This window comes from Anser anser (genome assembly GCF_964211835.1).
Source record: "Anser anser genome assembly, chromosome: 3".
Lineage (NCBI taxonomy): Eukaryota > Metazoa > Chordata > Aves > Anseriformes > Anatidae > Anser > Anser anser.
The window spans coordinates 76,127,611-76,154,336 of record NC_139722.1 but is presented as its reverse complement, the minus strand read 5'-3'; the positions used below and the strand labels follow the sequence as shown (position 1 = coordinate 76,154,336).

Sequence of the window (26,726 nt, the reverse complement as noted above, 5' to 3'; positions counted from 1 at the left end):
GTAGTATGAAGCTTTGATCCCAGCTGAGTGGTGGAAACTGAAAAGATGCTAGAGCCATGGCTGGACAACATAAAAGCAGTGCAGAAGGTAGTGATATCAGTAGCAGGTCTTTTGAGCATGCTGAATTTTTGAGCTGTTGTTATGGAAGACCATGAAAGAAGACACTAGTCTCTTAAATTGGGTCGTTCTGGTCAGTGCTAGCAGCAATGCACACCATTGTTCCCTGGTGCGAGTAAAAGACCTTGACAGTTTTTGCTGATGTAAAACTTGTTTACTAGGGCAAAATATGTAGAGCTGCTTGCCTCTTTCCCAATCACCCTTTTTTTTAATTTTTACACTGGGAGGAAGGACACAGCATTGCTGTAGCCTTCCTGTTGCTTCCATCACTGTTTTGATATTTTGGGTAGCAGTCCTATTACCAGTGTCATGGAAAAGTAATGGGAACAATGCAACAAATGTTTAGTGCTGTCTTCTTTAGGACTAGCAAGGTGTTAATGCTGCCTTTGCTGTGCCACCCTCATAACTTGAGTGGGAGCAAGAAGCAAGAGGAGGTGTTTGTTTGCCTCTTTGACATTCAGTGGTGCCCTTGATCTTGTGGGCCCCATATTGACTGGGGAAACTGCTGTGCAGATCAGCACAGCAATGATAGAGGGGATACATAAGTAGTGCTAGTATCATTGGGCAATTTATTACTTCATTGCAATCTACTTATAAAATGGTGGAAGGGAGCAAAGGACAATGATTACACTTCCATTTCCCTGCAACAATCTGGTGGTCTGTCTTTTTAATTTGCTGTTGGTCTCAAATTTTATAGGTTGTTATCGTGGGAAGTGATTTATAGCTCTGTTATGGGTGTGTTGTGGATCGTTCTAAACTAGACACCTGTTGCACATTTTTACGTGGTCTTCTGGGTCTTCAGATATTAAAAGTCTCTTCTCAGTCATCTTATTTAGTTCAGTGAATTGTCACAAGTCTTGTGGATGGGTAACCTGTGAACAACAGGATAATATATAGGTATCTGTATAACGTATTTTATTTTAGCACTGGGATTACATTGTATAAGCTTGATCTCTTCTGCTAGCAGCAGCAGATCTCCTCTTCAGATCAATATTGCATTTTAGGGCATATACTACTTAAGTCAAGAAGCTCAGGATACTGCAGTGTCTTACATCATTCAAAAGTGTCACATAATAAGCGTAACTATTGAGTAAAGTAAATGACATACACAACTATGAACAACTTCATGCTAATGTCATTACCACTGTCTCTTCCTATTAGTCTTTGGGCTAGGTGAGCCATCCATTCTTGGATGCAGTTTTTGTGGAAGACTAAAATGAGAGCAGAGGATGTGTGCTCCAGCTTCAGTTGATGACATGCTGAGGATTGTAAGAGGGCTTGATGTTAATGCCCATACTAGTATTGGTTTGTCACCATCTGTGCTTAGTTATGTTTTTTCCCCCTTTCTTCCTATTCATAGTGTATTGCCTATGAAGCAGAATGTTTCCTCTTGGATTCATGCTGTAGTAATTATTCAGCTCCCGGAGTAAGCATTTAAGTTCATGTGTTGCTCTGAGCTGCTCCTGTGATCTAGCTTCCATGATTCATACTCATGCTTGCCAACTGGAGTTAGTGTAAGGCTTAATTAAATGTGTAAAACATTTTGAACTTACTGAGTCATTTTCCTGAAATATGGTTTGTCATGCTGTGTGTAAGCTGGCAGACTTGCACACCTCTTTGGTCCTCAGAGCCAGCTTTTGAATAAATAACTGGTGCTGGGAGGGTTGGTGTACATACTGTTTATGAATAGTCAACCTTGAAGTAACCGCACTAAAAAGAATATTTAATAACAAAAAATGCCCAAGACTAATGTGTATATACTCAGTTTGCAAGTGAAAAATGTGCTTTTTTTTTTTGTTTCCTTCATACTCATCACAGAATTTGAAAACCCTGGAGGCTGCGATGTCTAGCTAAAGCTGACGTAATCCTGTTGATGAAGAAACTAGGCAAAATCTAGCTCCCCTTCCTGGAACTATGCAGTGTCTCTGTGTTTGAAGCAGAAATTTGAGAACTATCTGCCTTTTAGGCAGACAAGCAGGTGTCCTCATGGAGACCAGCTGGGAGTCACTCAAACACTGTGACTCCTGGACCCTCACTTTGACTTCCCTAATACTTCAGTTCTGCAGTAAACACTTCTGTAAATGTAGCATTTAAAACAAAATTGAATATTTTAAGCTGCAACTGTGGTGAGGAATAGAAAACTTGCTAGAATATCTGAATTGGAAAAGAAGAAATTTAAGTTCAGCTTCCATATAGATTAACTGTTTAACTGGCTGATGATTGACTGTTGTGACTGCATAGAGCAGTAGGAAATTATTCTTGTTCCTGCACGCTTTTACCACGTTCTTCTATTCTTTCTTCTAATAGTTGTCTTTAAAGCACTATAATTTTTCATGTCAGCTTTGGGAGAAAACAAGACAATTTGACCAAGGCTCTTCAATAAACCTGACATTTGCATTCAATTCCAAATTTAGTGGGCTGGCAGTATACTTAGGGACCTGAGATTTTTAATCTTTAGCTTTTCTGGTAGTTTAGTTATATTTAGTTATATCTGCCAGTTAAGTGTTTGTACACTGTGCTGTGGTTACAAGCACAGAATAGATAGGCATGGCATTTGCATTGCTTCTATTGCCTGTGGAATGTTTCATCTTTGCAGTATTCACTTTTGGGAAAACCTAGAGTCATGGGCAGTGCCTGCTATGTGTCTACAATGATTTGGATTTGACTTGGACTGTCTAAAATTGATTAGTTTGTCAGGTCTGATGTTGGGACTGTGGTGGATCTTGCATGGTAGTGTTAAGAGGGCAGCCACAGGATGTTTTCTTGGGAAATCCATCCCCTCTGGCTGGAGCTGAAGATCCTTCTGGCTATTGCAGAATGAGTTGAAGTAGGCTTAAACAGAAATGTTTTCTGTATTTATTCTGTACTCTTATTTGCTTGTAAAGGCCCATAGGTAGTATCTCTTCTCTAAAATCTCTTCTACTTAATTTTTTTTGTTTGCCTTCAAGACATTACAACTGCATCATGGTATTTAGATTGGTATCTTCGTGGCCTTTAAAAGTGCATTGCAAGCATACTTCTGACAGCAAAAGGAAAACAAGAACGTTACTATTTGGTGACCTAAACAGCTGTAAATATCAGTGAACACTTCTGAGCCTCCTTTCTAATAGGCTTTTGCTTACGACACAGTTATGAATATGAAGTCAAGGTACTTCTGGAGTACCCAAGTCAATTTTTTTAGCTGTTGTTAAGGGAGAGAGCTTGTTCAGCTATGACAATCTACTGAACCTCCTTAAACATGATAATTTATTTCTGGCACAGTAATCCTCATTCTTGCTGAAGGTTTTAGCCCTCAGCTTTGCTGATATAAGTAAAGGCATAGCTGGCTTTCTAAATCAGACTGGCCAACAGGAAATATGCAGAGCAAATGTTTACAGGACACTTATGCAGGCTAACTTGAGCAGAACTTCTGATCCTTTTTGCTGAGCAGAGGCACAGTATCCCCGTGGTACAGCTGGAGCAAGATCAGTGCCTGGTTCTGTGGGAGGAATGGGCCATCAAAGTACTGCTTTCCCTTGCTTACCCCTCCTGCCCCTTTCATTCTCCTTTAACGTAGACATGGTTCACATGTGAACAGTTGGAGGAACTTCTCTGCAAGCAGTGCAGCAGTCGTGTGTGAGCTGACAGCTCAGGGAAACATTTAATGGCACCATAAACGTTGCACAAGGCAGATGCCGGCTGCAGGAGCAGCAGTGTAGACTGTTTTCCCTAGCTGTCTGGGTATAATGGCTTGTGCCATTTTGAAGAGTAGATCTAACCCAGATTAGGGTGTTCCTTTGTGTTAATTAAAGACTTTTGGTGAGCACTTTTTTATGGTGAGCACTTGCAAATCCTGTTCACTGTACTGTAGCAGAGAATATGGGTGCTGGATGCCTCCTGTGGCATTTCAGGGTGAATCTCCTTGCTTATAGCCTGTTTGGCAGGAGGGAGAAGGACAACAAAAACACTCCAGCTTTTCAGTAGCTGGACAGGGGAGTTTCTCTGGGCCTGAATAGTTGACTTCCTTACAAAGCATGTGGCTGAACACTGTTCTGCAGCTTAAAGGGAGAGATACTGCTGTCCTCTGTCTGAAGACAACGGTCCTGCCTGAGAGCCTAGGGTTTTACAGGTAGATTTGAGGAAAAATCTTTCTTCCCATCAGATCAAAAATAATTGTCCTTATGAGGTTAGAAGAAATCAAGATTTGGGAGGAGTACTACAGAGTCAGGTAACTGATCTGGGCATCCAAGTCTCTCTGTGCATTGCATATGCAAAGTTATTGTCATAAACAGATCTTCAAGACTGAAACAATTGTTTCTTCTTGTTTCTGAGATATTTTGATCTCATATACTGCAAAATAAATAGTGGACTAAATTTGTTAAAGTGGAAGCAGGAGAGCTTCCTCTGTGACTTCTCTAATAGTCATTTAAAAAAAAAGGGATGTAAGAAGTCAGGATCAGCTTTCTTCTCTGTATGAAGAAAGGGCATAACTCAAACCCCAGATGAGTGTATTTCAGGGGCTGAGTGCTCTCTGCTGCAAGAGACGCTATGCTGTTCAGCCTGTTCAAATTAGTGTAAGTATTCAATGACTGAAAATGGTACCAACTGCATACGATGGTATTAAAGCATCTGTTTTGGTTATTCTTTGTTCTTGTTTTCTGGCTAATTTGAAGAATAACTCTGAGGCAGCTTAAATGTGAAAGTAATCTGGGACTCAGAGGTTTCTGTGCTCATGGGAGATACTGGATTTAAAACCACTTTCATCATGTGTTGCTGTGATGTAACAAAATTTCACAGGGCTATGATTTCCTGTTATGATTGGTACATGGGACTTTTCCATAAAACAAAATAGATTTATTTTTTTTAATGTAAGGCTGATGAGACGGATTCAGACATGTTCTTAGTAAAACCAATGAGTATTTTAGCAAAACACGAAAACATGGAAGCATCCATAGGGGGGAAAAAAGAAAAGGCCAGTTGAACCATTGAACCAATAAAACTGTTGGATACCTCCATCTGTGGTGTGGAAAGTGTCGCCTATCCAGTCCTGTGCCTGTATTATAAATATTTCAGGTGATTCTGCTGGAGTGTCAGGGACAGGATATGATCTATGCCCTGTATCTCTTAAAGTTGATTTAATATAGCACGCTTTTGAACAATGAGTGCCAAAATAATTTCGGAGAACACAACGTGCCTCTCTTACCAGGTGCTGCTCTGTAGCTGGCTGTAGTGTCTCTGCATTTGTGGGATGGTAGGTTCAGTACCAGGAGGTTCAGTACCAGCTAGGGGACGGCAGCATGAGCTTTAGCTGCCAAGCACATAATGTCTGAAAAGCCTAACCCATACTGTTTTGGCTGCGTTGTTATATTGTGCTGGACTAGCTAGGCTGAAGCAGGCAAATAAATGGCAGACGCGTCTTCTGACTGCAGTGTGACCATATGTGGTCTGTTGCCATGGGGACAAAAATAATTCTCATTTACAGACTTGTACTGGAAGCTCCCGTACGCTGAGATGGCATGGCCTGTGAGCAAGCAATTATGCAGCAGTTCGTTGCTGAAGGATGCTGCAGTTGATAGATTCTGAATTTAATCTGTGTTAAACACTAAGTTTTCACTTCATAAGCCTTCAGCATGTTCCTAGGGAGACAACACAATGCTTAGGATTGTGCTGATAATGCAGCCCCAACAGTAATTGGGGCCAGCTTCAGTCAGACCTGAAAAAGGGGGTCACACCTTGGATGGATTGGTGTTCTCAGAAGTTTTGGCTAAGTCGGCAGCTGAGTAGAGATGAGACTGAGAATGGCGCCCTTCCAAGGGAAGAAACAGCAGAAGGGCTATCTGAGTTAGCAGGCAGGCTTCCTGGCCTGCTTCTGTCCTTGCCCAAACAGGGGAACGGACAGACAAGAGTCTGAGGGACAGCAGCCATCAATCTGTGCAAAACCAGGCTTTGCCAGCTCTGCTTCTTGGTGAACATCTGATTTATTGTTCTTTCTGGGAATGTTGTTCCCCAAAAATAAGTATGTAAGTGTGCCAACTTCATTTTCCTACAGAAACTGGACTGCGCTTTTTTGCAGCCACACACTGACTTGGGTTTAAGTCTTGCTTTCATCTAGTTATGAGACTAGATCGGGTCTCAGGGAGAATGCACTTTAAGGACAAAGCGTGCTATTCCTCAGCACGTGTCCGTGAGAGCAAAAAGCAGGTTTTATTTTTGTCAGTGCTGTGCAAACACACCATTTGTATGACAGGGAAACACTGTGCAGCACTTCCTAGATCCCCATCTTCAGCGTGTGCTTGGCTGGCTTCAGCCGTGCCATCCTGCAGGCAACACTGACATCTAGCGCGGCTCAACTCAAGCTGCACTGTAGCTGCACAGCCTCACCGTCGGCTGTTGAAGCTCCTCCTATCGAGTTCAGTAAAACTTCCTTTAATTTTAAGATGTCACAACGCCTTTGGTGCCTGAGAATTTATCAGTTCAGACATCAGGCAGCTCGCGTGTGCCTTCGCTCCTCTTTCTGGCCGCTGGCAGAAGTGTCGCTGTAGTGAGCGGTGCGTCCTCAGGAGCCTGATGTTTTGGGAAGCGTGGTCCCTTGCTGCTTGTGGTGACTTCCTTCTCTGGATGGTGGGGTTATGGTGATCAAAGACACACTTCCACATCATACTGGACAGGCAGCCATCCCCCTAGTGTCTTCTAGTGATGGCAGTGCCTCAGTCATGTTATTGTCACCCTTTGGGTATTGATACGATGCTTGTGCTACTGAGAGTAATGTGGCTCTGTGCCTTTTGGTTAGTGCTTGCTGGGATGTCCTATGTCCTCGACATAGGAGAGCAGGTCCTGGGGAGCTGAAACAAACCACTAAAGCAGGGTGAAACTTCTGTATGGCAACGAAGTTATTTCTGACCTTGAAGTTAAGCTATAGCATGGATTGTAGCAGAGTTCCCAAGTAGGTTTTGTATGTACATGTTTTAAACTACTTTGTGTGATACGCATCGTGTATCCTTATACACCGAGGAACTGCGTGTGGTATAAGTGCTGGAGAAAACAGAGTGCTTCCTAGACAGTAAATATACCTACAATTATTTACTTTATTGTAGCAGGACTCCATCATAATTCTCTGCACAGACATATCCCAGATAAGTTTGAAAAACAAACAGACAAGAAGTCTTCCCTCTAAAATCTACCAAATCCTGCTCCCCGGACCATAATCATCCCACTTCGGGATACAGTCAGAGCCCGGTCTAACCTGGGAGTGGTTTCTGCTTGGCTCAGGATGTTGGTCTAGGTGACCTCTAGAGGTCGCTTCCAGCCTAAATTATTCTAAGGATCAGGATTTTAGTGCACATTTATATATACATATATATATATATATAAATTTCCTCTCCTGTTCTGGCATAATAGATAAGGAAAGATCCATTCTGTTTTTTTTCTCAATACTAGTCTGCCATTTAAATGGAAGGTGCAGGAGAAGTGCTCCTTGTTCACTTACAAAATAAACAGCTCACCAACTCTAGGACTGTGCTGGAAGCAGTTGCAGGGATATGGCAGTGCTGCAAGCTACGGCGACTGGTACAGTGGAGGGCTGGCACTGGGTAGCTTGGGTACAGTGATCAGTTTAAATCTGTCAGGGTTTGAATGCTGTTTGGGTTGCTGTACCTTTCTGGGTGGCATGCATTAATAACTGTCACAGAGCTCAGTTTGGGCCAATCTAAAGCAGAGCTGTAATGACACATTTTGGTATGTGTGGTATATGCATTTATCTTGCTCTTTAATTGCAAGTGCCTTGAATCGCAGTGCATGGCTGCAACCTATAACTAGAGCAATGAAATTGTTCTGGGGTAATTGAGTGTAGTTGTTGAGCTTGCAGTAACTTTATCCAACAGTAGAGGTCTGTCTTGTTTAGAAAACACACAATTTTGTCAGTTAAGAACTGATCAGCATTGGGAAAACTAGAGTAGCTCTTCACTCTTTTCTTGTTTCATTTATTTGAATGCCAATTTAAACACTTCTACCATGATAAGAGCTAACCTGAAAGTGCTGCCTGTGGTTCAGTGAATCACATTAGCCAGTAGTTTAGGAAACGCTGTCAGTCCAATAGCTGGCACAAGGAGCCAGGACAGGCAGCTCAAGCCAGGGCTTCAGGTAGGTGCAAGTGGACAAAAGTAAACGGCTCACCTTAGACAGGAATTTATATAGCAGATCTGTTTCTTCTAACATTAACTTTAAAAAATAATTAAAAACATCTGCCATCATTTTTATTCAACCCACATCAGCTCTAAATATTCTCTGTATTTGGTTGATGTGTTAGGTCTGTGAAAGGAGGAACTCTGGTCAGTTTAGAATTTTTTTCAGAAGCTGCTAAAAAGCACAGGACTGCAATGTTTTTTTTTTTTTTTGGTTACCTATGGCCCATACCTCCTCTAGTTCTGGCATTATCCATTAAAATACATGATTTTTTCCTTTTTAACCCTTTGGTTGTACTGTTGTAATATGACTATTTCCCTTTAAGGTGTGATGCTGTGTTGCACTGAACCATCAGAGGTTTATTTTTGGTTTTGTTCAAGCTGAGTGACCTCAGCCCAAACACAAAATCTGTCACTTAACTCAAAGTTATGATAGCTCCTGCTAATAGTTTTGCAAGTAAAGCATCCTACAGCTTGGCTAGCAATACACTGTACAGATGGTTCTCCTGTTCTCTCTTTTCAAACTTAACATGTGTTTGCTCTTGATCAATATTGATTTCAAAATCCTGTTTTCAAATCCATTCTTAATTTTGCAAATATGTTTGTAGAGGGGCAGGATTTTTTACATAAGGCCAGGGGTTGCAGATGGACTGGTCTCTCCCATTTGCTCTGTAATGGTAGTTCTTTGGGTACTTGTCTGCCCAAAAGCTTTGAAAGGCAAACACAGAGCAAATTTACATTTAAATAAACTGGATATCTGAAAATTATCACCTTCAGCTGAACGTGACTGGTTCTTGCTGTTTAGTGTGAATACAGTCCTGTATTAGTTGATCTGTAGTCAAGCAGATCTTGAGGTCGCCTAAATCAAACTGCATCTTATTGTATTGCTCTATTCCTAGTCTTCGTATTAACTGTATGTTTTAAATATAACTTCAGAATCATCCACTATGATGGTGTTTCTGCTGCTTTGTCCTTGTTGCTTTTATAATTTCAGAGATTTGTTCCTCTTCGGGGGAGAGGAGGAATGATACCAAATAGGAGAAGTTGTGAAATAAGTTAATATTTAGAAAATTCAGTTTCTTCAGGCTACTTTGTTCGCTTGGTAAGGTTTGTTTTACTGTAGGATGTGATGCACTACTGAAATCACTTATAACAATTATAACAGTATAATTGTGCTGTCCTACACGAGACAATGAGATGATAACAAAGGCTATGTTTTTTATCTGGGCAAAGAACTTGTACATCGTCATTGAGACACCATATGCTGCGTTCATATTTCTGGTACATTGAGGTTATGTCAAAACGAAAGAATAAGGACTTTTTTTAATCAGGAGAGGAAAGAGTGCTGAGGGTGAATAGAGAAAGCTCTTAAAATATCAGCTGCTTAATTAGTTCTAGAAATCTCTTCTAAAATGGTTAACAGTATGCAGGTACAGCCTTGTGCCAGATCTTCTGTTGGTGTGAGTGCTCTTGGGAGATGCAAAACGCAGACTGGAGCACAGTGGTATTCCCCTCGCAGCCCTCTTTCTGCTTGCACACTGTATGGGAGCCACTGGGGACAGAAGGAAGCGAATAGGCTACAACAGCAGAGCTGTGTCACTGTGCTGGTTTCTCCTCGTTTGAAATCCTGTGCTCAGTTCCCCTAATTTCACCTTTGAGAAACCTAGTGGAACGTGATTTTTGAGACCAAACAGGTAGTGAATATGATTAGAGGAATGGACAGGAATTTGTATGAGAAAATGGGAAGAATATTAGATCCCTTTTGTTAAAGGTGTGGAAAAAAAATAAGAGGCAGTTCTGTTTTGCTTTGTTCTGTTGAGTATGTACTGATCAGTGAAAATCACCAAATTAGAGGCAGTTTAAAACTTTCTTGTTTTCTATACAGGTGTCTGAAGTGTGCAAAAATTGCTTGTAACATTGAATTATAGGTAGATTCAGATGGACTAATAAATGAAGAGAATAGAATTAAGTATTTTTTTTTCCTGAAGGGAAGATATGACGTATTTCCAGTTGTGGGTTCTCTTGCTCTTTTCTGAAGTCTATGGCCAAGACTATGCATTAATTATCTGTTTTGATTGCTCTATAGCTATGACCAAGGTATAAAGGTCATGGATAGAATAAATTGTTACTGTAGCTCTGAAAAAGTCTGCGTTTAGATCATCTGTATGCTTAGAGTAACTAGGCTGTCCAAAAAGATGTACAAGAAGTAAATGCTTGTTAGAACACACTAAGTACGTGCTGAGATGCAAGTCAGAATATATAAGGCATTTACTGTTGGCAATAGGCTTTCCCATTTCATGATAAGGAATTAATTTACAGTGTGAATTAATCCTTACAGTGATTATTGTAGTAAGAACAGTATATGGTATAAAAGCTAACCTACTCTCATACCAATTTAAGCACTCAGATTATTCACTTGGATCTATTCTGCCTACTGTGAAAGTCAGGAGAAGCTGAAAAATGTGGTCAAAATCTGACTTTCTACAGCTGCTGGAAGTGTTAGAGTTTGTAGCCCAACAACAACTTACTGACAGGGCATACTCCAGATTTGTCTCTGTTATGTCTACCACAAACACATGAAAAAACATCTCAGAGCATAGAAACCCTGTGCAGTTCCAGTTTGCAGCCAGAACTGAGTGATCAGTTATACCTTCTGCAGAAGTTTTGCTTTTTTTTGCATTTATTTGTGTTCAGAAGGACCTAATGAAAAACATTTTTGAAGGCTTCCCTTTTTCCCTATTTTTCCCCCTGCAATCCCTTCCAGATGACATGGTACAACTTATACCTAAAACTTGAATTTGAAAGGAGAAACCTTTGTGCCAAGCTTTGTGTCTGAGGTCAGAACCAGTGTGCCTACGGTAAGGTCGTGGTTTAACCTTGTATTTCTGAGCGTTTTGTGGTGTCCCCTTGTACCAGGTGCTTTCAACGCACTCATTTTGGGCTAAATTACTGTCATTATTTCTTTTTTTCTTTTGAAGGCAGAATAAAACCCTTAAAACCTTGACCATGATTCCATACTCTTTTGAGTATAAGAAATTTCAAGAAATATGCTTCTCCTTTTTAAGGTGTTTTCATTTCACTGCACAAAACTTCATCTAGAAGTTCTACAGGCTATGCTGCTTTTCCTTTTTCTTTTTACTTGCGAAGTTAACTCTTCTGGGTGTGAAGATCATGCAGCTATTTCTTGACTGAGAACATCCCAAAAGGTTACCCCTGGATCCGTAGGGCAGTAGGGAAACAGGAGCTCCTTCTGTGGGACCCACTCTTTCTTCATTTCTTCTATTGTGTACAAAACCGCAGTCCATATTGGAAACTCGGGAAGGCGGCTTGCTTGAGAGCTGTTTCAGAGACTTGAGCAGGATCTGTCAGGTAGTGATGCTTGCTGGTTAGAACAATGGGGGAAAAATCATATCTGAATGCTTTTGCCTGTAACAGGCACTACCAAGCCCCAAACACTGTGGATCTAGCACCAATTACTTTGGGGGTTGAGAGGAGCTCTGCTTTTCAAAGTTAACACTTGATTTGCTACCAGGTGTGTAGTGCTACCCAGAACACAGGTGGTGTCTGCTGCTTCTGCTTCCTCATTGCTCCCTCAGGGTGGCTCTGGAGGAGCTGGAATTAAGGCCTCAGGGCAGAGGAAGGAAAAGGGAAGAATGTCATACTTCGAGATTTTTTGAGAAGTGGGAACTGAAAAAAGTTCCTGCAATGAAATCTTCCAGGTCAAATATAGTCAGTCTATGTTTTTAAATGCCTGTTTCAAAAAGCCTGAAAACAGTCATGCTGGCACCCTACTTCTCTGATCTAGCAATCATTGGTAAGATAACAACATCAGCAGTTCATTTGCTGTGCAACTTCCATTATCTCGAACAGACTTATACTAGCCAGTTGTCCTGAGGGTAAGAATCTTTATTTTTTTTTTCCCCCCATAAAGGAAAGAATTCACCTCTTTCTGTGTATTGACCTTAAAAAAATGAGGGGGGAAATGTGACGAAAGCTCTAACTTTGTTGTTTTGAGCATGTGGATCAATAGCACCACGAGGGAAGACCTTTTAACGCCAGTGGCAGCATGTATGGCCATAGCTGTCATGCTACCCATTTCTAAACACAAATATTTTCGAACTCAATCCAATGTTTATTAATTGATTTGTAAGGTATGAGTGAGCCAGGGAAGAAACAGGCTTGTATTAACCAATTCTCCTGACGTTTCGTGAATTTGAATCAAAATAGGACAAGGTTAAAAATGGATGACTTTCCCCTACAGGGGTTGACATTTAGTTGGAAATATTGATAAAATAATTTGCATACTTTTTTTTCCAATTTGCGCTTTCCTCACATTTCATTTGTACTACTCTGAGCTAAAACAGTAAGATGTTTTGTCTTTTCAGGTTTGAGTTGCAAAGGTATGTAGAAGGGTAACTTTAAAAATAGGGACAGAAAATATCTTTAGCACCATCTACCTCTCTACCCTTGGTTCCAGTCCAGAGTAACACTACACTTTCAGTAAAATCTGAGCTATATTTGTTGCTTATATTAAAAGCTGTACTGGATGTTCTATATTCTAAACTAAATAGAACTGTGGAATACATTTTTTCCTTCCTCAGTCTTGCAAACTTTGCTTATAGCTAGCTGGCTTCTGTTGGGGTGCTAAATGCTGTCTTTCTAATGGGAGCTAGGATCAGTTGGGAGCAGGACTGCTAAGAGCTGCGTAGTTCGTCAACAAAGATGAAAAAGCACTTTACGAAAAGGTGTTTCTTACCCTGATTATTTCAGAAAGATGAGGTAAGCTTTCATCAGTGAATAAAGCATCTTTCATTTAAACTGCTTGTATAGAGGCTCCGTAGCATAAAACAGCACACGGACTCAAAAGGGCACGCAGCAGTGCCTGCATGTAAAGATGTTATGTACATGGGATTTGGAGATCTTTTTTGTTTATTAAGTGATACATCTAGCTGAAATGATTGTGGATAAGATGAGACTGTATGTGTTGGGTCAGACCATCACATTTAATAAGAAGAAATTATATACTGTAGTAACTACAGGAGAATTCAGAACATACTCAGACACAGCATTATTTGTTAGTTTAATTTGTATGTATCTGTGCTCCTCAGTGTGGCTTTTTCATTAAGAAGAAGCAAGAAATTCAGAATTATAGATGAGATTCTACCTTTAGATTCTACCTTTACCGTCTCTCTAATGCAGCTATTTTCTGAAAACTGGTTATGCATTAGGTAAAAAATACTGTTATGGTATTTCCAGCTTAAACCTAATTGTTTAGTTTGAGATGCACTCTTTGAAGAACTGGCTAATTCTAGATGCTGGGATGATGACACCGTATCTCAAAGGAAGGCAGCTTTCTTTCTTTGAATTATTTTTATGAAGTCTCTTTAAAGTATTCTAGTGTGTGTGTGTGTATATATTGAGGAAAACCTCACAACCTTTATGGACATGAGTGCAAAAATAAAAGTACAGGTAAATAGTTGCTCTATGGAGAACTGGAATTTTAAGCCAATGCTATTTGACTGTAATAAGCTTTCAGGTGAAAGCCAAGATATTAAGAATTGATGTAAACTCTGGAGAATTGTAGATGTTTGAAACTAAAAGTAACATTCTTGGTAATACATACTCAGAGGTTGCAAATTTAAATAGATATATATATGTTGAAGGACTCCAAGTTTCAAAAAAAAAAGTAGCATTTTATAGGAGAAACTAGGGAGAAAGGTACTAGATTTCCAATTTAATTTGGAACTTAATTCCATTCTAAATTGGAACTCTAGTACCAATTTATATTCCTGCTGTGTATGTGGACAGTTTTTATGGTGTTTGCTCTGCATTGTTTCTACAGGCATTTTGGACTCTTCTCTGCTTTATACAAAGCATAATGAGGCTTTCCTAGGAAATGCTCCTTTCTTCTTTTTATCAAAATTAAACCCAAAGGTACCATGCATATAACACACCAGAAAAATAGCCACTGTTTTACTGCTCAGTTCTATTTCTTAAAGAGGGACCTGGATTCTTCTCCTTGGCTTTCTCTTTATGGGTATGGTCCTGGTGCAGGGTGCTACTCAAAACTTACCTGTGTGGCTCTCCAACATCAGGCTGAGCATTGATAGCCATGTTATCTTCTAAATGCTGCTTTTGTCAGATTGTGCTCACTCACCTTCAGCTGTTGGCTTATCTTGGTGATTATTCTGGGTCTGCGTGTTTTCTCATGATCAGTTGTTTAAGGTCAGATTGATTGGGGTTTTGTGCTACCTGCTGTAGTGGAAGCTGTCCCTGCCCATGGTGGGGGGGTTGGAATTAGATGGTCTTTAAGGTCCCTTCCAACCCGAACCATTCTGTGATTCTATATTTGTGCTACGGCATGCACTTCTGCTCTTCTTGGCTATATTGGCTTACAGCTCTATCTAATGATGATGCTCAGGGATATAGGCCCTTGCTAGAGGGTCTAATATTTTAATGTCATTATGCAGCATGAAAAGGTTTCACTCCCCCATAGAGTACTTCAGAGGAGATAGTACTGGTCAGGGAGGCAGCTTGATCAGGCTAGATGGGGGAATAGTTATTTTAAACAGATTCAACTACTTGTTTCAGTGTATTCTCAGTTATTAAATATGGGGATTGTCCCACCAGAATAACTGGAAGTGGACACTGAGTTTCAAATCAGGCTGTCCCACAGTGCCCTGCTGGTTTAGGGTACCACTGACCCAGGTGGTGCAGCATCATTGGTGAGCCCACAGCGTCCAAATCTGGAGCTGAACTTTGTTGGCAGGTTCCCAAAGGGGAAGCAGCAATGCCTGTGGTCTCTGGTTCCTACGGTATTGAATCAGACCTGGTATTTGTACACTCTATAAATACCTCTGCATGTACCTGTATATAACACCTTTGCCTGTAGTCCTCTTTGTACAGGTTGTCTAAAAATCATTCCAAGAAAATAAATCTCCAAGTGCTGTAAAGCAAACAAATGACAGGCTCTTCCTGCGCTGGGCTGAGTCACAGGCAGCGCACAACTCGCAGGTGTGCGGTGGCAAAGCGCCGGCAGCGCTGGGTAGGGTTCGCGGTCCTGCATGTTGAGCTCCTTTCTTCTCCAGCACAGGGTCTGAAAGGATCAGCCAGATACCGAGCTCCTCAATGCCTCTCTTGTTTTTCTGTAAATTTTTGCCACTGGATGAGCATCTTTTGTAACTTTTGCCTTTCTTCCCAGAAAATCTGCAGACTTGGTACCTGTTTCCTTCCTCCTTGTGCTGCCAGCACAGCCTGGCTTCTGCTGGAGCTAGGGTGTCTGTGTACAGCTCCTGATTTGAGTCAAAGATTAGATCCAGCCTAGCTCTTTTTTTAATCTGCTGCTGGGCTGGGCTGGCGTCTGGTGACGCGTTGAGCTAAGCTGGCTGCAGTGAGTTAATAGAGAAGAGGAAAGGTGTCGAACCCTTGCAGAATGGCTCAAGGGCTTGCGGTGTCTGACCTGCACTGTGATTCTGAATGCTGACAAAAAGATGATAAAGCTGCCTCACAAGAAGTTACAGAAATTTTTCCTTAAAAAGGTAAAATGTTTTTTTTTTGCTTGCTGCTTTGCCTGCTTTGATGAGGTTGATGACAAAGTTTGACAATTGCATTGTTCTTGTGCAGTCAGCCTTGTATTTTCTTTATCTTGAGATGTCTCACTGTCCTCTCGATGTAATATTTTTCTTGGCTTGTGGTTTGGGATGTGATGGAAGTCATCAGAACCAGGCTTGGACCTCATGCTATATGGGTTCATTTGATTACAGTTGCAGCTTACAGCTTCTGTCTCCCTGTTGCGTTGTGCTGCCTTTTAGCCCTGTTGCTTGACTTGCTGGCACCATATGTTCTGAATCTGTCACATTGAATTTTAGTGCTCTCTACAAGTTTTTTTTGCAGTATAAAAGGAATGCTGCTTATTGACTGGTGTTTATTTGTGGGTTGGGGAGGGGAGAAAAAGTTCAAATTAAAAGCAGATGTCTATTTTTCAAATTTGTTGTACACTTCTGTTTTCAACTATACCCACGTAGCTCAGTGATACGGACAGACCCTATGGAAAGCACATTATGCTTTCAAACAGAGCTGTGTTCAGAGCTACCTGGGCTTTAGTTTAAAGCTACTTCTAGATTATGTCTTGCTATTCAGCACTATACCTAGCGAGGTATTAAGTGCTATGGTGACTGGCAACCTAAATAGCATTTTTTATGTTTCCAATATCTATGGATCCTGTTAAGGCTACGTATAAACACTATCTAAGCACTATCCCCTAGTTATGAAAAGACATGTACTGTGTCATAACCTCCCCCCTTCTCCTCTTGGCTACTTATATGCACAGTTTGCATTCCTGATAAACCTCTAACGGTCTGTTTATTCAGTAGGGTTATCCTGATTATAGTATGGGACTCTCAATTATAGTGAACTGGAGTCCTACACTTTCACCACATAGTATAATTTCACATGTATGCTATTTCATACTGATATCTGTAATAGAATATACCCCATTAAAATGGTTTTAGTTAAAAATATTCAGCTTGGCTATAAGGGAAGACAGTGGTCACATTCTAGTGCAAGTTAGGATCTGGCATACAGCTCGCTGATTTTGGCACTTTCAAAGACACAGATGGTTGGTTGTACTGCTTGATTTTCAGCATTTAAACACTGACATCACAGTCATGCAATTGAACTGTCCCCTTGAGATTCCTTATGCCAAGTGAAAATCACTTTCCCTTTTGCTAGAGTATATACTTCTTACTGCTGGCAATTCCTGATCAAAATGACCATAATTTTACTGTGATATAACTTGATATTCTGTTATATTCTTGCACGTAGGACTAGAAGTCCCCAGTTGATTAATGTAGGTAATAATGAAAGAGGATAATGAATTATGCTAAATTTGAATTTACAGTAGATGCTGAAAATCTGATTTCATTGCTGAGCCAGTGGTTTGAAGTGATAAAGTGAAGGTGGGTTTAACCAAGAAAGAAATGAGTGTAATTTAACATTCAAATAGCAGTAGGGCAGCTGTAGTTTGGGAGTCCCATAGCAACTTGTTCTATTGTGAAAAGACGTCTGTGTGGTACCACACAACAGAGATGTTGAATAGGATTCACATACTTGCCTGTGCTGATGGTTCATGTTATTTCCCTGGAGGTGGATGGGGAATTTTCAACAAACTACATTTTGATTTGTGGTAATGTCTGGAACAAAACTCTTGAAAACATCTGTGATCCTTCCAGAAGTTGTAAGCTGATTCAGTTTGTAGGGGCCTCTTTATAAATGTTGGGAAAGGGAGGCACCACAAAACAAGTGGCTAGATCCTGCCCTCCACTCTGTGTGCATACCTTTGACTGAAGTGGATGCATGAGCATATGAAGACAAACGTGATTCAGACTGAGTTCTAGTCTTGGGCTTTGGTTTAAGTCATGGGATCAACAGGCTATGTGATCCCAGGTTGCACGATTAGACTACAGCTAGTTAGTGTTGAGAGTTTTGTTCCCCTCTCACTTATATACTTGTTTAGGTGGTGGGGAGTAATCTCAAATAATTGGAAGATCAACTAGGTGAACTGTTCTTATCTTTGAGTGATGGTTGGAAAGAATTAATGGATACTTCTTTTTTCACCTATGATTACTTTTTTAACAGATGTTTTCAGACTTGGATCCCTTGGTTAGAGATGTTGTTCAGCTGATGATTTTCCTTCATTTACGTGGCCACTGCCACAGAGATATCTCTCTGAAGAAAGTTTTGGAAAAGACCTGTAGCTCCCATTTTTTGAGTATAATCGTACAACAGTCTACCTGAATGCTTGCCTACATGATAATTGTTCACATGTCTGTGCACTTAAGTAGCTAAAAGAACGTGCTTGTAACTTTGCATACAAAAGGATGCCCCAAATAGACAAGTTCCTTAAAATAAGTAGGTAGGTCTTTAGGATGGTCCTGTATTTTCCTGGAAAAAATATCTACTGAACAATGATAACAAATTTGATTACAGCAACGAAAGATTCCTTCAGAGCTTACTCTTCAGCCTTATATGCGGAAGCAGAAGTTCAGACTTACCTTACTAATCATATAGGCACCACTAGCCCTTACATAAGTCAGTGATTCTCTTTGAGGGTTTTCAGAAGTAAGCCTTTTAACAGCTGTGTGAGAGAGCTTTTACAATGTAAGAGTTTGCTTTGGAAAGTATGCCTTGACTTGAAAACTGGTATAGTGTTTTAAGCTCACAATATTATTCATCGGTTATGTATCAGATATGTTCAGTTTACAAGGTGTCAGGGCTCTTGTTTAATACATCTGAAAGCTCACATTTATTTCTGAAATATGAATCTGTTTTTTGTACTTACCATATAAAAGTCTCAACCTAGGGTCTTTACGTTTGTGCAAATCCAGCGTAGTCCACAACATCTGGGAGCATAAACAACAGGAATTTAGAAGGCAGTTTTGTTGAACATGTTGTCGTCTTTTATAAACAACAATAATAACCTTGTTTACCAGCAAAAATTGATTGGTACCAGTACATTTAACATCCTTGTTGTCTATTCAAATCTGAAAGGGTTGTCCTCCTTTTCAAAGAAAGGACAGCTATTTAATGTTTGTGTTTTTTTGAAGTGCAAATATTCTTCCACGTAAATTTATTTCTACAGTTCAGAGTTTCTTCCGAGAGAGCTTTGTCCAAAACAAACATGCAGTGGCAGAGAGGTGTTCCTGCTATACTGTCATACAAACCATTGAATCAGGACATGTCATGAAACTGGCATGCATAGAAAATACAACATTACATAAGCTGGTTGATTTACGGAAAGGATATGAAAGTCATTACTTGTAGTAACTAACTATAGTTCAGTGAATAAGTCAGTAGGAAAATAAAAAGCTAGTGGAAAACATTTTGATTTGAATTGCTTTTTAGCAGAAAAATAGGTTTTATTAAAAACAGGTAATCTCGAGTTCCACTGTTTAAGAGTAAGATGTAATCTCTGCTAATAGGCAAAAAGCACATAAGTAAAACAAATTAAGACTTCAACTGATGCACTCTTACAGCAATCTGGTGCTGCAAATGCTGATTGTATGATTTATGTAAATGCATGTTTGTAGCATCAAAAATGAGTTTTTTCCCTGTGTTGTGAAAAATGAATTGGTAACAACTGCAGTATCGACAGGTTCTCTTGTAGCTTGTGGCAAATATCTCTGCCTTTCCCCATCACTATCAACAGAAGTTTCTGTCCTTAGGGGACATATGACTGAGTCAGATACAAAGGAGAGAAGCATGAAAGGATGCATAGCTCCAAAAGAATCAGATAGGACAGACCTTTTAGATGTCTTTCTGTATGCTCACACACATGCAAGTCATATACGTGGGCAAGGTATTTTTGTAATCTTTGATTTTTTTTTGGTGTTTGTTTTTTATACAAAGCAATATATTTCTACATGTCTATAATAATTTTCTTTGCCATAGGCATGCTTGCTGTCTCTTGTAAAGCAGTCTGTGTTCTGGGGGATCTGGGCAGCCTGTTGAGTGTAGGGACTGCTATTTTTTGTGGATGCTGCCTGTGCAGTTTGGGTTGGAACCTTTCAGAATGGGGGAACTGAGGTGGCACCAGCATTTTCAAGACATCTACCCCCACACACCCCTTGTAATATTCAGTATCACAGTTCCTGTCCTCAGTGGTGGCACTAGTCACTATTCAGGAATGTGGGGTGGCTTAAATAATACTACGTGACTATTGCAGAGCTTCTGTGTTTAATGTATTGAAAGGTGTATGATCCAGCAAATAGTCTGCTTTTGTCGTGTTGGGACAAAACTTGCAGAAAGAAGGGGATAGACTTCTCCAAATATGCTGGAGTGTGTGGAAGGCATCTGTAGGCCTGTTTTGAATGAATGACTTGGTTTCTCTTATTTTATTATCTAAACAACCTACTAATAGGTGTGGGTATATGGAGGGCTTTCCATATACCTGATGCTCAGACTTGTCAGCTGGAACCAGCCTTCTCAGCTCAGTCTGCAAAGAACCACAGGTCTGGTTCACGAGGCCTCTGATTTTGCATACGATGCTGGCCCATCGTGGCCATTGTTGACTTCATTAATCTCAGCAGTAAATACTAATGAATCTTCATTTTACTGTTGTGAAGACTGAGGCAAGAAGGTGGAATGACTTCAGCTTGACAGTTATAAGGACGATATCAACACAAGGTAAGGAAAATAAGGCTTTCTGTTGATTTTAGCTTAGGGCTGCCTCAGACAGCTGTTGTGGTCTGGAGCCAGTAAGGCTGCTGATCAGGTGGGAGGGTGGTAGGTGAGTCCAAGTACAAAGACCTGTGGCAAGGTAATCCTGGCTTATTCCCTGAGTGGCAGGGTATGGAGAATAGTTTGGAGCTGGGGCACCAGGTCAGAGGCAGAGCTCTGGAAAGATGGGCTTGGGTTACTGCTGCAGCTGCCAGGGGACTCTAGGGATGGGCCCTGCTGGGGAGGGCTCTGTTCATTTCTTCTGCGTACATGGGACCAGCTGCTCCGCTGCACTCTGTACCCTGTGCTTTGCAATAGCATCCAGCTGGCTCTTTGCAGGGCTCTGGTACAGGCAAGATGAGAGAACCTGACTGATTTGCTACATACAGCTGTCTGCCTTTTATAGGCAACCACCTGCTTTGTCTATGCTGAGATTTGACCCCAATGCTGTATTGTCTTCCAGTTGTAAATTGGTGCTAGGGAATGACTGTAATTCCTTGAACATGTAGTATTCGACTGCAAGTCCATAGATGCCTTTGCAAGGAACCTTGCTGAAAATTGTATTCCAAGAAATATGTACTTATTATAACTTAGATCCTCCAAAGTCCACAACTAGTAATAGCTGTGCATGCCTATTTGAGCAAGTGATTGCATACAGAGAAATCATTCTCAAACTAACCCTTGAAGCAGCTGTTCTCTGAGGAAAGAAAAGCAGAAGTTGCTGTACATGTTTTTGGCTGGGCTTAAAAGGAAAAGTTGCAAGCAGGAGCAGTCCAGGCCTCTCACTCTTGTATTCCTTCCCGCACATTTAAAAAAGACACATTCTGTGATTGCATGTGTGACACTGGGAATATCTCCTAGACAGGCAACAGTTGGGACTCTGTGAGGTTTTGGCTCCCATGTTACGACTGACAGAGGATGCAGCTGTGTGTTTGTTAGTCTATTTTTGAAAGATTGTAGGAGAAGCTTTCTAATGCATGCAAGTCTAAAAGTCTAAATTTCACGAGACATTAAGACGACAAATATTCTTTTGAAGATGTTTCTTTCTGTAACCTAAGTACTGTGTTTAGTTCGCTGTAAGCATCTACGTGGAATGAAGGAGACTGACAAAAGCTGTAATCTTCCTTCAGGTCAAGGCACAAGTTCTTAAAAGCAGTCAAACCATATTGAGTTTAATAATGGTTATCATTGGGCTATGTATGTTAATACTGACATTTAATTATGTAAACATTACACAATTTTTGTGTGTTACAGCCAAAAATGGTATCCACTTATAATACTCAACCTTATTTTTTATGAAGTATTTTTTGCACTTAAATTCCTTGATTATTTTCAAAAAGGAATACTGGGAGACAATTTTTCAGGATTGTATTCAATTCTATCTCCATGCAAGAAGACTTGTACAAAATCCTGCCCTCTGTATTGGTGTCAGGGTTGCAAAGGAGTATTTTAGTTGAGGGAAGTGGGAAAGAGTTTGTTTCCGAACTAAGCAATACATATTTTTTTTCTTCTCACCTTGCTCAGAAACAGTTGAACCAGTCAAGCTTGAAAGTTTGAAAAAGAATTAAGCCCAGGGCAGACATAGAAGATTTTAGTCTAAGTAGGCTTGATTTGTCAGAAATTGGAGCAACTGAAGCATAATTCTGTGGTGGGGATGTCAGCAAATTCCACAGAAACTGCTGTTCATGAAGGTGGTGTGGGAGCCACCATGCTGAAGGAGAACACAACTCAGCTGTTGAGCAGCTATGCCCTTTTTGTGTTTTCTTTTTCCAGCTTGAGTGTCTTGAGTAATGCTGTGGCCAGTTATGAGGACAATTCAAAAACACCTCCATACATGCACACCTCTATGTCAGTGCTTCCACCACAGTCAGGGGACACCTACAGTTATCCATGGGTTGTGTAACTGGATCGCAGGTGTCAAGCGAGTGAAAATGAGGCCCAGTCAAGAATTTATTGTATGTGGTGAATGTGAGTCAGGGCAGTCTGGGTGGAGTTCCTGGTATTTTATTTTCTATGTGTGATATGGCAATCACTTCAAGGTTTAAGAACAACGGGGATGCATATGAGCAAGGTACTTATACCTGTACCTTAGGGGAAGAAAAATAGATTGCTTTTAAACTGTTCTGATGCTCATAATGGAAGGTTTGGATGGAACTGTAGTAGTTATGTGAAACAGATTTACATGTAATGTGAAAACTCCCCTGAATTTCTGATAAGAGTTAAGAAAACAGAATAACAGCTATGCTTTCCTGAGCCCAAAGGGTCAATGGGGCTGATTCATGGTTCTTTACTGGCAGCCTTCTTTCTTCTGATGTCTTCTAAACAAACAAGAAAAACAACCTGACAATGATGCAGGAGGATCCATGGATGTGACAGGAAGTTCCCATCTATTAGATGTACCTGTTGACCTTTTGATAAAATTGTTGTGTGAAGCCTAATGGTGTCTTCTGAGACAGACCTTGGCAGTGCTCTGAGTTTAGTGTTTTGGCAGAGGAAACACGCTGGAGATTGTAACTGCTACCAGGAAGTCTCTACTTCCAGCCTGCCATGACTGCACTGCACCCCTCGCTAGCTCTGTGAGGCAGGGCAAAGGCATCTTCCCTGGCCATGAACCACCACCATCTCCTCGAGTGCTGGGGAGAGATGGACCCCACTGTGCTGGGTGTGGATGTTGTCTCAGTGGACAGCCCTTTTTCCTCTCTGTCTGAGAATCCACCTCTCGATCCATCTCCTGAGGCCTGTGTGCGTGCTGTGGCAGGTGGCTGCGCTGGCATGTTCTCATTGCAGTAAGATCGGGAACATGGTGGAGTGGGGCCTGGCTGAGGGGTGCTGCTTGTGGCTCCAAGGTGGGAAGCAGTGCTGGCAGAGAGTGAAGAAATGGGGATTTTGATGCTCAGCTCTAAAAGTGATGCTAGTTTACTTACAGTCATTAGCCTAGTTAATCTATTAATTGTCTTGTAACCTATTACCTCATTGGTAGGTAAAGATGATATGAGACACCACTGTATGGTAAGACAAAAGAAAACCAACAAAATGGCTGTTATATATAAACATGTGACCACATGCATGCTAGCCTTTGTCGTGTGTAGGTGTGTGTTAAAGTGACAGGAACTGCTCTCCCCAGACTTGCCCGATGTGGGGGTGTCCCTCCCCGGCGCACAGCAGGGCATGAGGTGGCTGATGGCACATTGGTATCATGGCAGGGCTGGGCAGGGCCTGGCGCAGGAAGCACACAGCCTTGCTGCTATGGAAGGGCCTTCACAGCCCCATGGGTCTTTGTGCTGTGCAGCTGGTGCTCCCAACCTGTGGGCAAGGATTAAAATGCGGGGGTGGGCTTCAGTAGGTCACAGCTTTCTCTCCCCACTTCTTTATTAACACGTTGCTTGGCATTACAGGGTGTCTGAGGAGATCACACAACTTGTTCCCTGTCAGCTCATGAAAGGACTCGCCTTAAACATCTCTCTGCTTTTGCCAGAGGCAAGTCTTAATGCTTGCCATTGGCACTTGAAAAATACATCCCGGTACTCTGAAATACATCCCTGAACTCTGTGTGCTGGTGCAAATGCTAAAACTTTTCAAGTAACAAATACCTTATTTTAGAAGGAGGGTCTGGGTCAGCTGATTCAAGGCTGTGCTCTGTGTCCCCCCTGCTGAACCTAAGGCACCATCTTAAACTACTGTTTTTTCACCTTTCCCCCTAAAGATTCATTATTGACTGAGCATGATGATTTCTGTCAGGTCTATTGCAATGCCTTCTTACTTTACATCCAAAGGATGTAACTTAGAAAATGAAACTCCTTTTTCTTCACCTAAATGACTTTATCCCCTTTCTGTTCTAAATTCTCAGGTTGTCTCCTGTCCTCTAGCATGTTTCCTGCATTCCTAGCTTGTTTTCAAGTGATTTCACATTTCTTTTGGCTGTATCCAGGATTCAGCACTGTAGCTAACAGCAAAGTGCACATGCTGTGCACCTTCTGCTGCAGGCACAAGTCATCCTTCCTGTAGGTAGCTGTTCCAGTACTCTTCAGTGTTGTTCAGGCCAAGTTAATATTATCTCCCAGTTTTGCTAGTGTGATATGTCTTTACCTTTTCATTAGAATTCATGTGGTCTTCCATTTCTTTAACTGCATTCCTTTGAATATAGGCACCAAGCGTCTGTGCAGTAGGTACACCCTATATGATCTTTGTGGTCTTGCAATTCACGTGCAGCCATATTTACTTGCTTGCTGTACTGAGTCTCGTAAGTATTAGCACTTACATATGCCATCTTTTGTAGTTTTCCAGGGGGATACAGAATCTTATTCCAACAGCCACTGCTGGCCTTCAGCAATTACTTTCAAAAGGTAGAAATGCACAAGTTTTATGTTTTGACCCTCAAGATGTAAAAACTGTGATCTTGGCACAAATCTTAATTACTTCTGGTGCTACTATATAAAGGCAGGTATGAGTCATGCAAAGAAGGTGCATGGATGCTTGTAACTTAGCATATAAGTGAGGATTTAGTACTTGCTAAGAATGTACCGTGTAGTTTTAACTGCTTTATTTCTAAAATTGGACTGGTTTCCGAAAGATACCTTCTGAGGTGAAGGAAGACAAGATGTGGCTATGAGGTCTGCATTATATCTCCAGTGATAGTCCATCGGAGTCACAGGCTTGTTTTTTGTCTCATGTGCAATCAGCAGAGTCCTGAGGAAGACCTGTGTCAGACAAACAGCCTGAAAAGAGGAAGGCAGAGGTGTATGTAAAAGGAGAATGTGCTTTATAGGAATATAAGACTATTACTTTATTAGCTCTAATCCAGGATGTGCCCTTTTTCATCTGAATTACTGCTGATAGTTAAATGAGATTTTGTAATAGTCCATTCCCAGATGAAGCAGTTAAGCTCTTTTCATGTAGATATCTGTTCACTGAGATCTCTGAGAAGTCTGTGGACTGGGGTGCAGATTAGGGTTAGGGGACAGAAGGTTACAAGTATTTATTTTTATTCCTTGAATTGAAAAACAAGGATGCTACACTGCTACTTGCCTTTAAGTTTTAAAGTTTGCCTTGAAGGAGAGGCAAATCATAATACATCCTTGATAGTTAGAAAATGAGTCTTAAAAGTAACTTCTAGAGCTTTTCTACATTACAATAGTAGAATCAAATTTTTGGATTTTTTATAGAAATACAGGATTTTTTTTCTTGAACTGTGGTTTGGTTTCTTTTAAACTTCCTACTCAAGTCTTTTTTTGCTTTTCTAGGAGCTTTTCAGTTCAGATATTGGAGAATTAAAATGTAGTAGGAGCTATGTGATTAAATTTTATTTTCTTTCTGACTGCTGTAGTTAATAACAGAAGTAATGAATGGACTTTACTGTGGCTTTTCACTTATCTCTTTCTCGGGAATTTGGAGTTACCTTGGTGTGTGTTTTGTTTCTTTTTTTCCCCATGCTTAATCCCCCATTATGCTGCAATACATTTCTCCCTTATACAAAACTGTCACATTAAAAAAAATAATAATAATCCTACAGGATATATTTCTTGTTAAAAGTGAACATTTTTCAGCCTTTTCTCAATCCATCATTTGACATCACTTGAAATAGGCCTCACTTGGCTTGTAGAGGTTATTTTTTTTAAAAAGTGTCTTCTGAAGGAAAATTACTATTCCCCAAAATTGTTTAGAATTTAACTGGCTGCTTTCTTCATGAAAACTGTATAAATATTTTTGTGAGCCATTCAAGCCACAGAAATGGGAAGTGAATCTAGGCTTCCAAAAGATAGATCTTATGAGCCTACTCATTTGTGTAGTTCTTGGATATTATCTGCAAGGTGTTTGTACTTTATTTCTGTGGAAAGCTGAGGCATTATTTGTGTTTTGGCTTTTTTTTACAGGATGTTGATAGGATCTTATTCCCTTCTATTCTTGCTTGATGATCAAACTTCTCTTCTCTTGAAGGATTAAAAAAAGCCTTATTAAAAAAAAGCCTTCTCAACTGCTTGCTCAAATATAAGAAACCTGTAAATCTAGAAAATAAGGGTGCATTTATGTAGATTGAAATGGATAAGACAACTGATACAGACATTCTAGCTTTTGCTTAATCTTTGTAATAAAAATAATCTTTGTAATAAAAAAAAATGAATGCACACTTGAACTTCATCTCAAGGGAAAACTCTCTCGGAGGCCTTAGCAGGATGTGTTGTTCAGCTCTGAAAATCAAGGAGATCTTGCAGCCTCCCCAAAGAACAGCTATTTAAC

The 26,726-nt window shown here is 40.6% G+C and overlaps 1 protein-coding gene across 6 annotated transcripts in view; it reads left to right on the top strand.

The window, feature by feature from the left end:
• Window positions 1-26,726, top strand: part of RPS6KA2 (ribosomal protein S6 kinase A2) — a 308,943-nt gene that overhangs the window by 20,520 nt on the left and 261,697 nt on the right. The gene's annotated exons all lie outside the window — the stretch shown is intronic.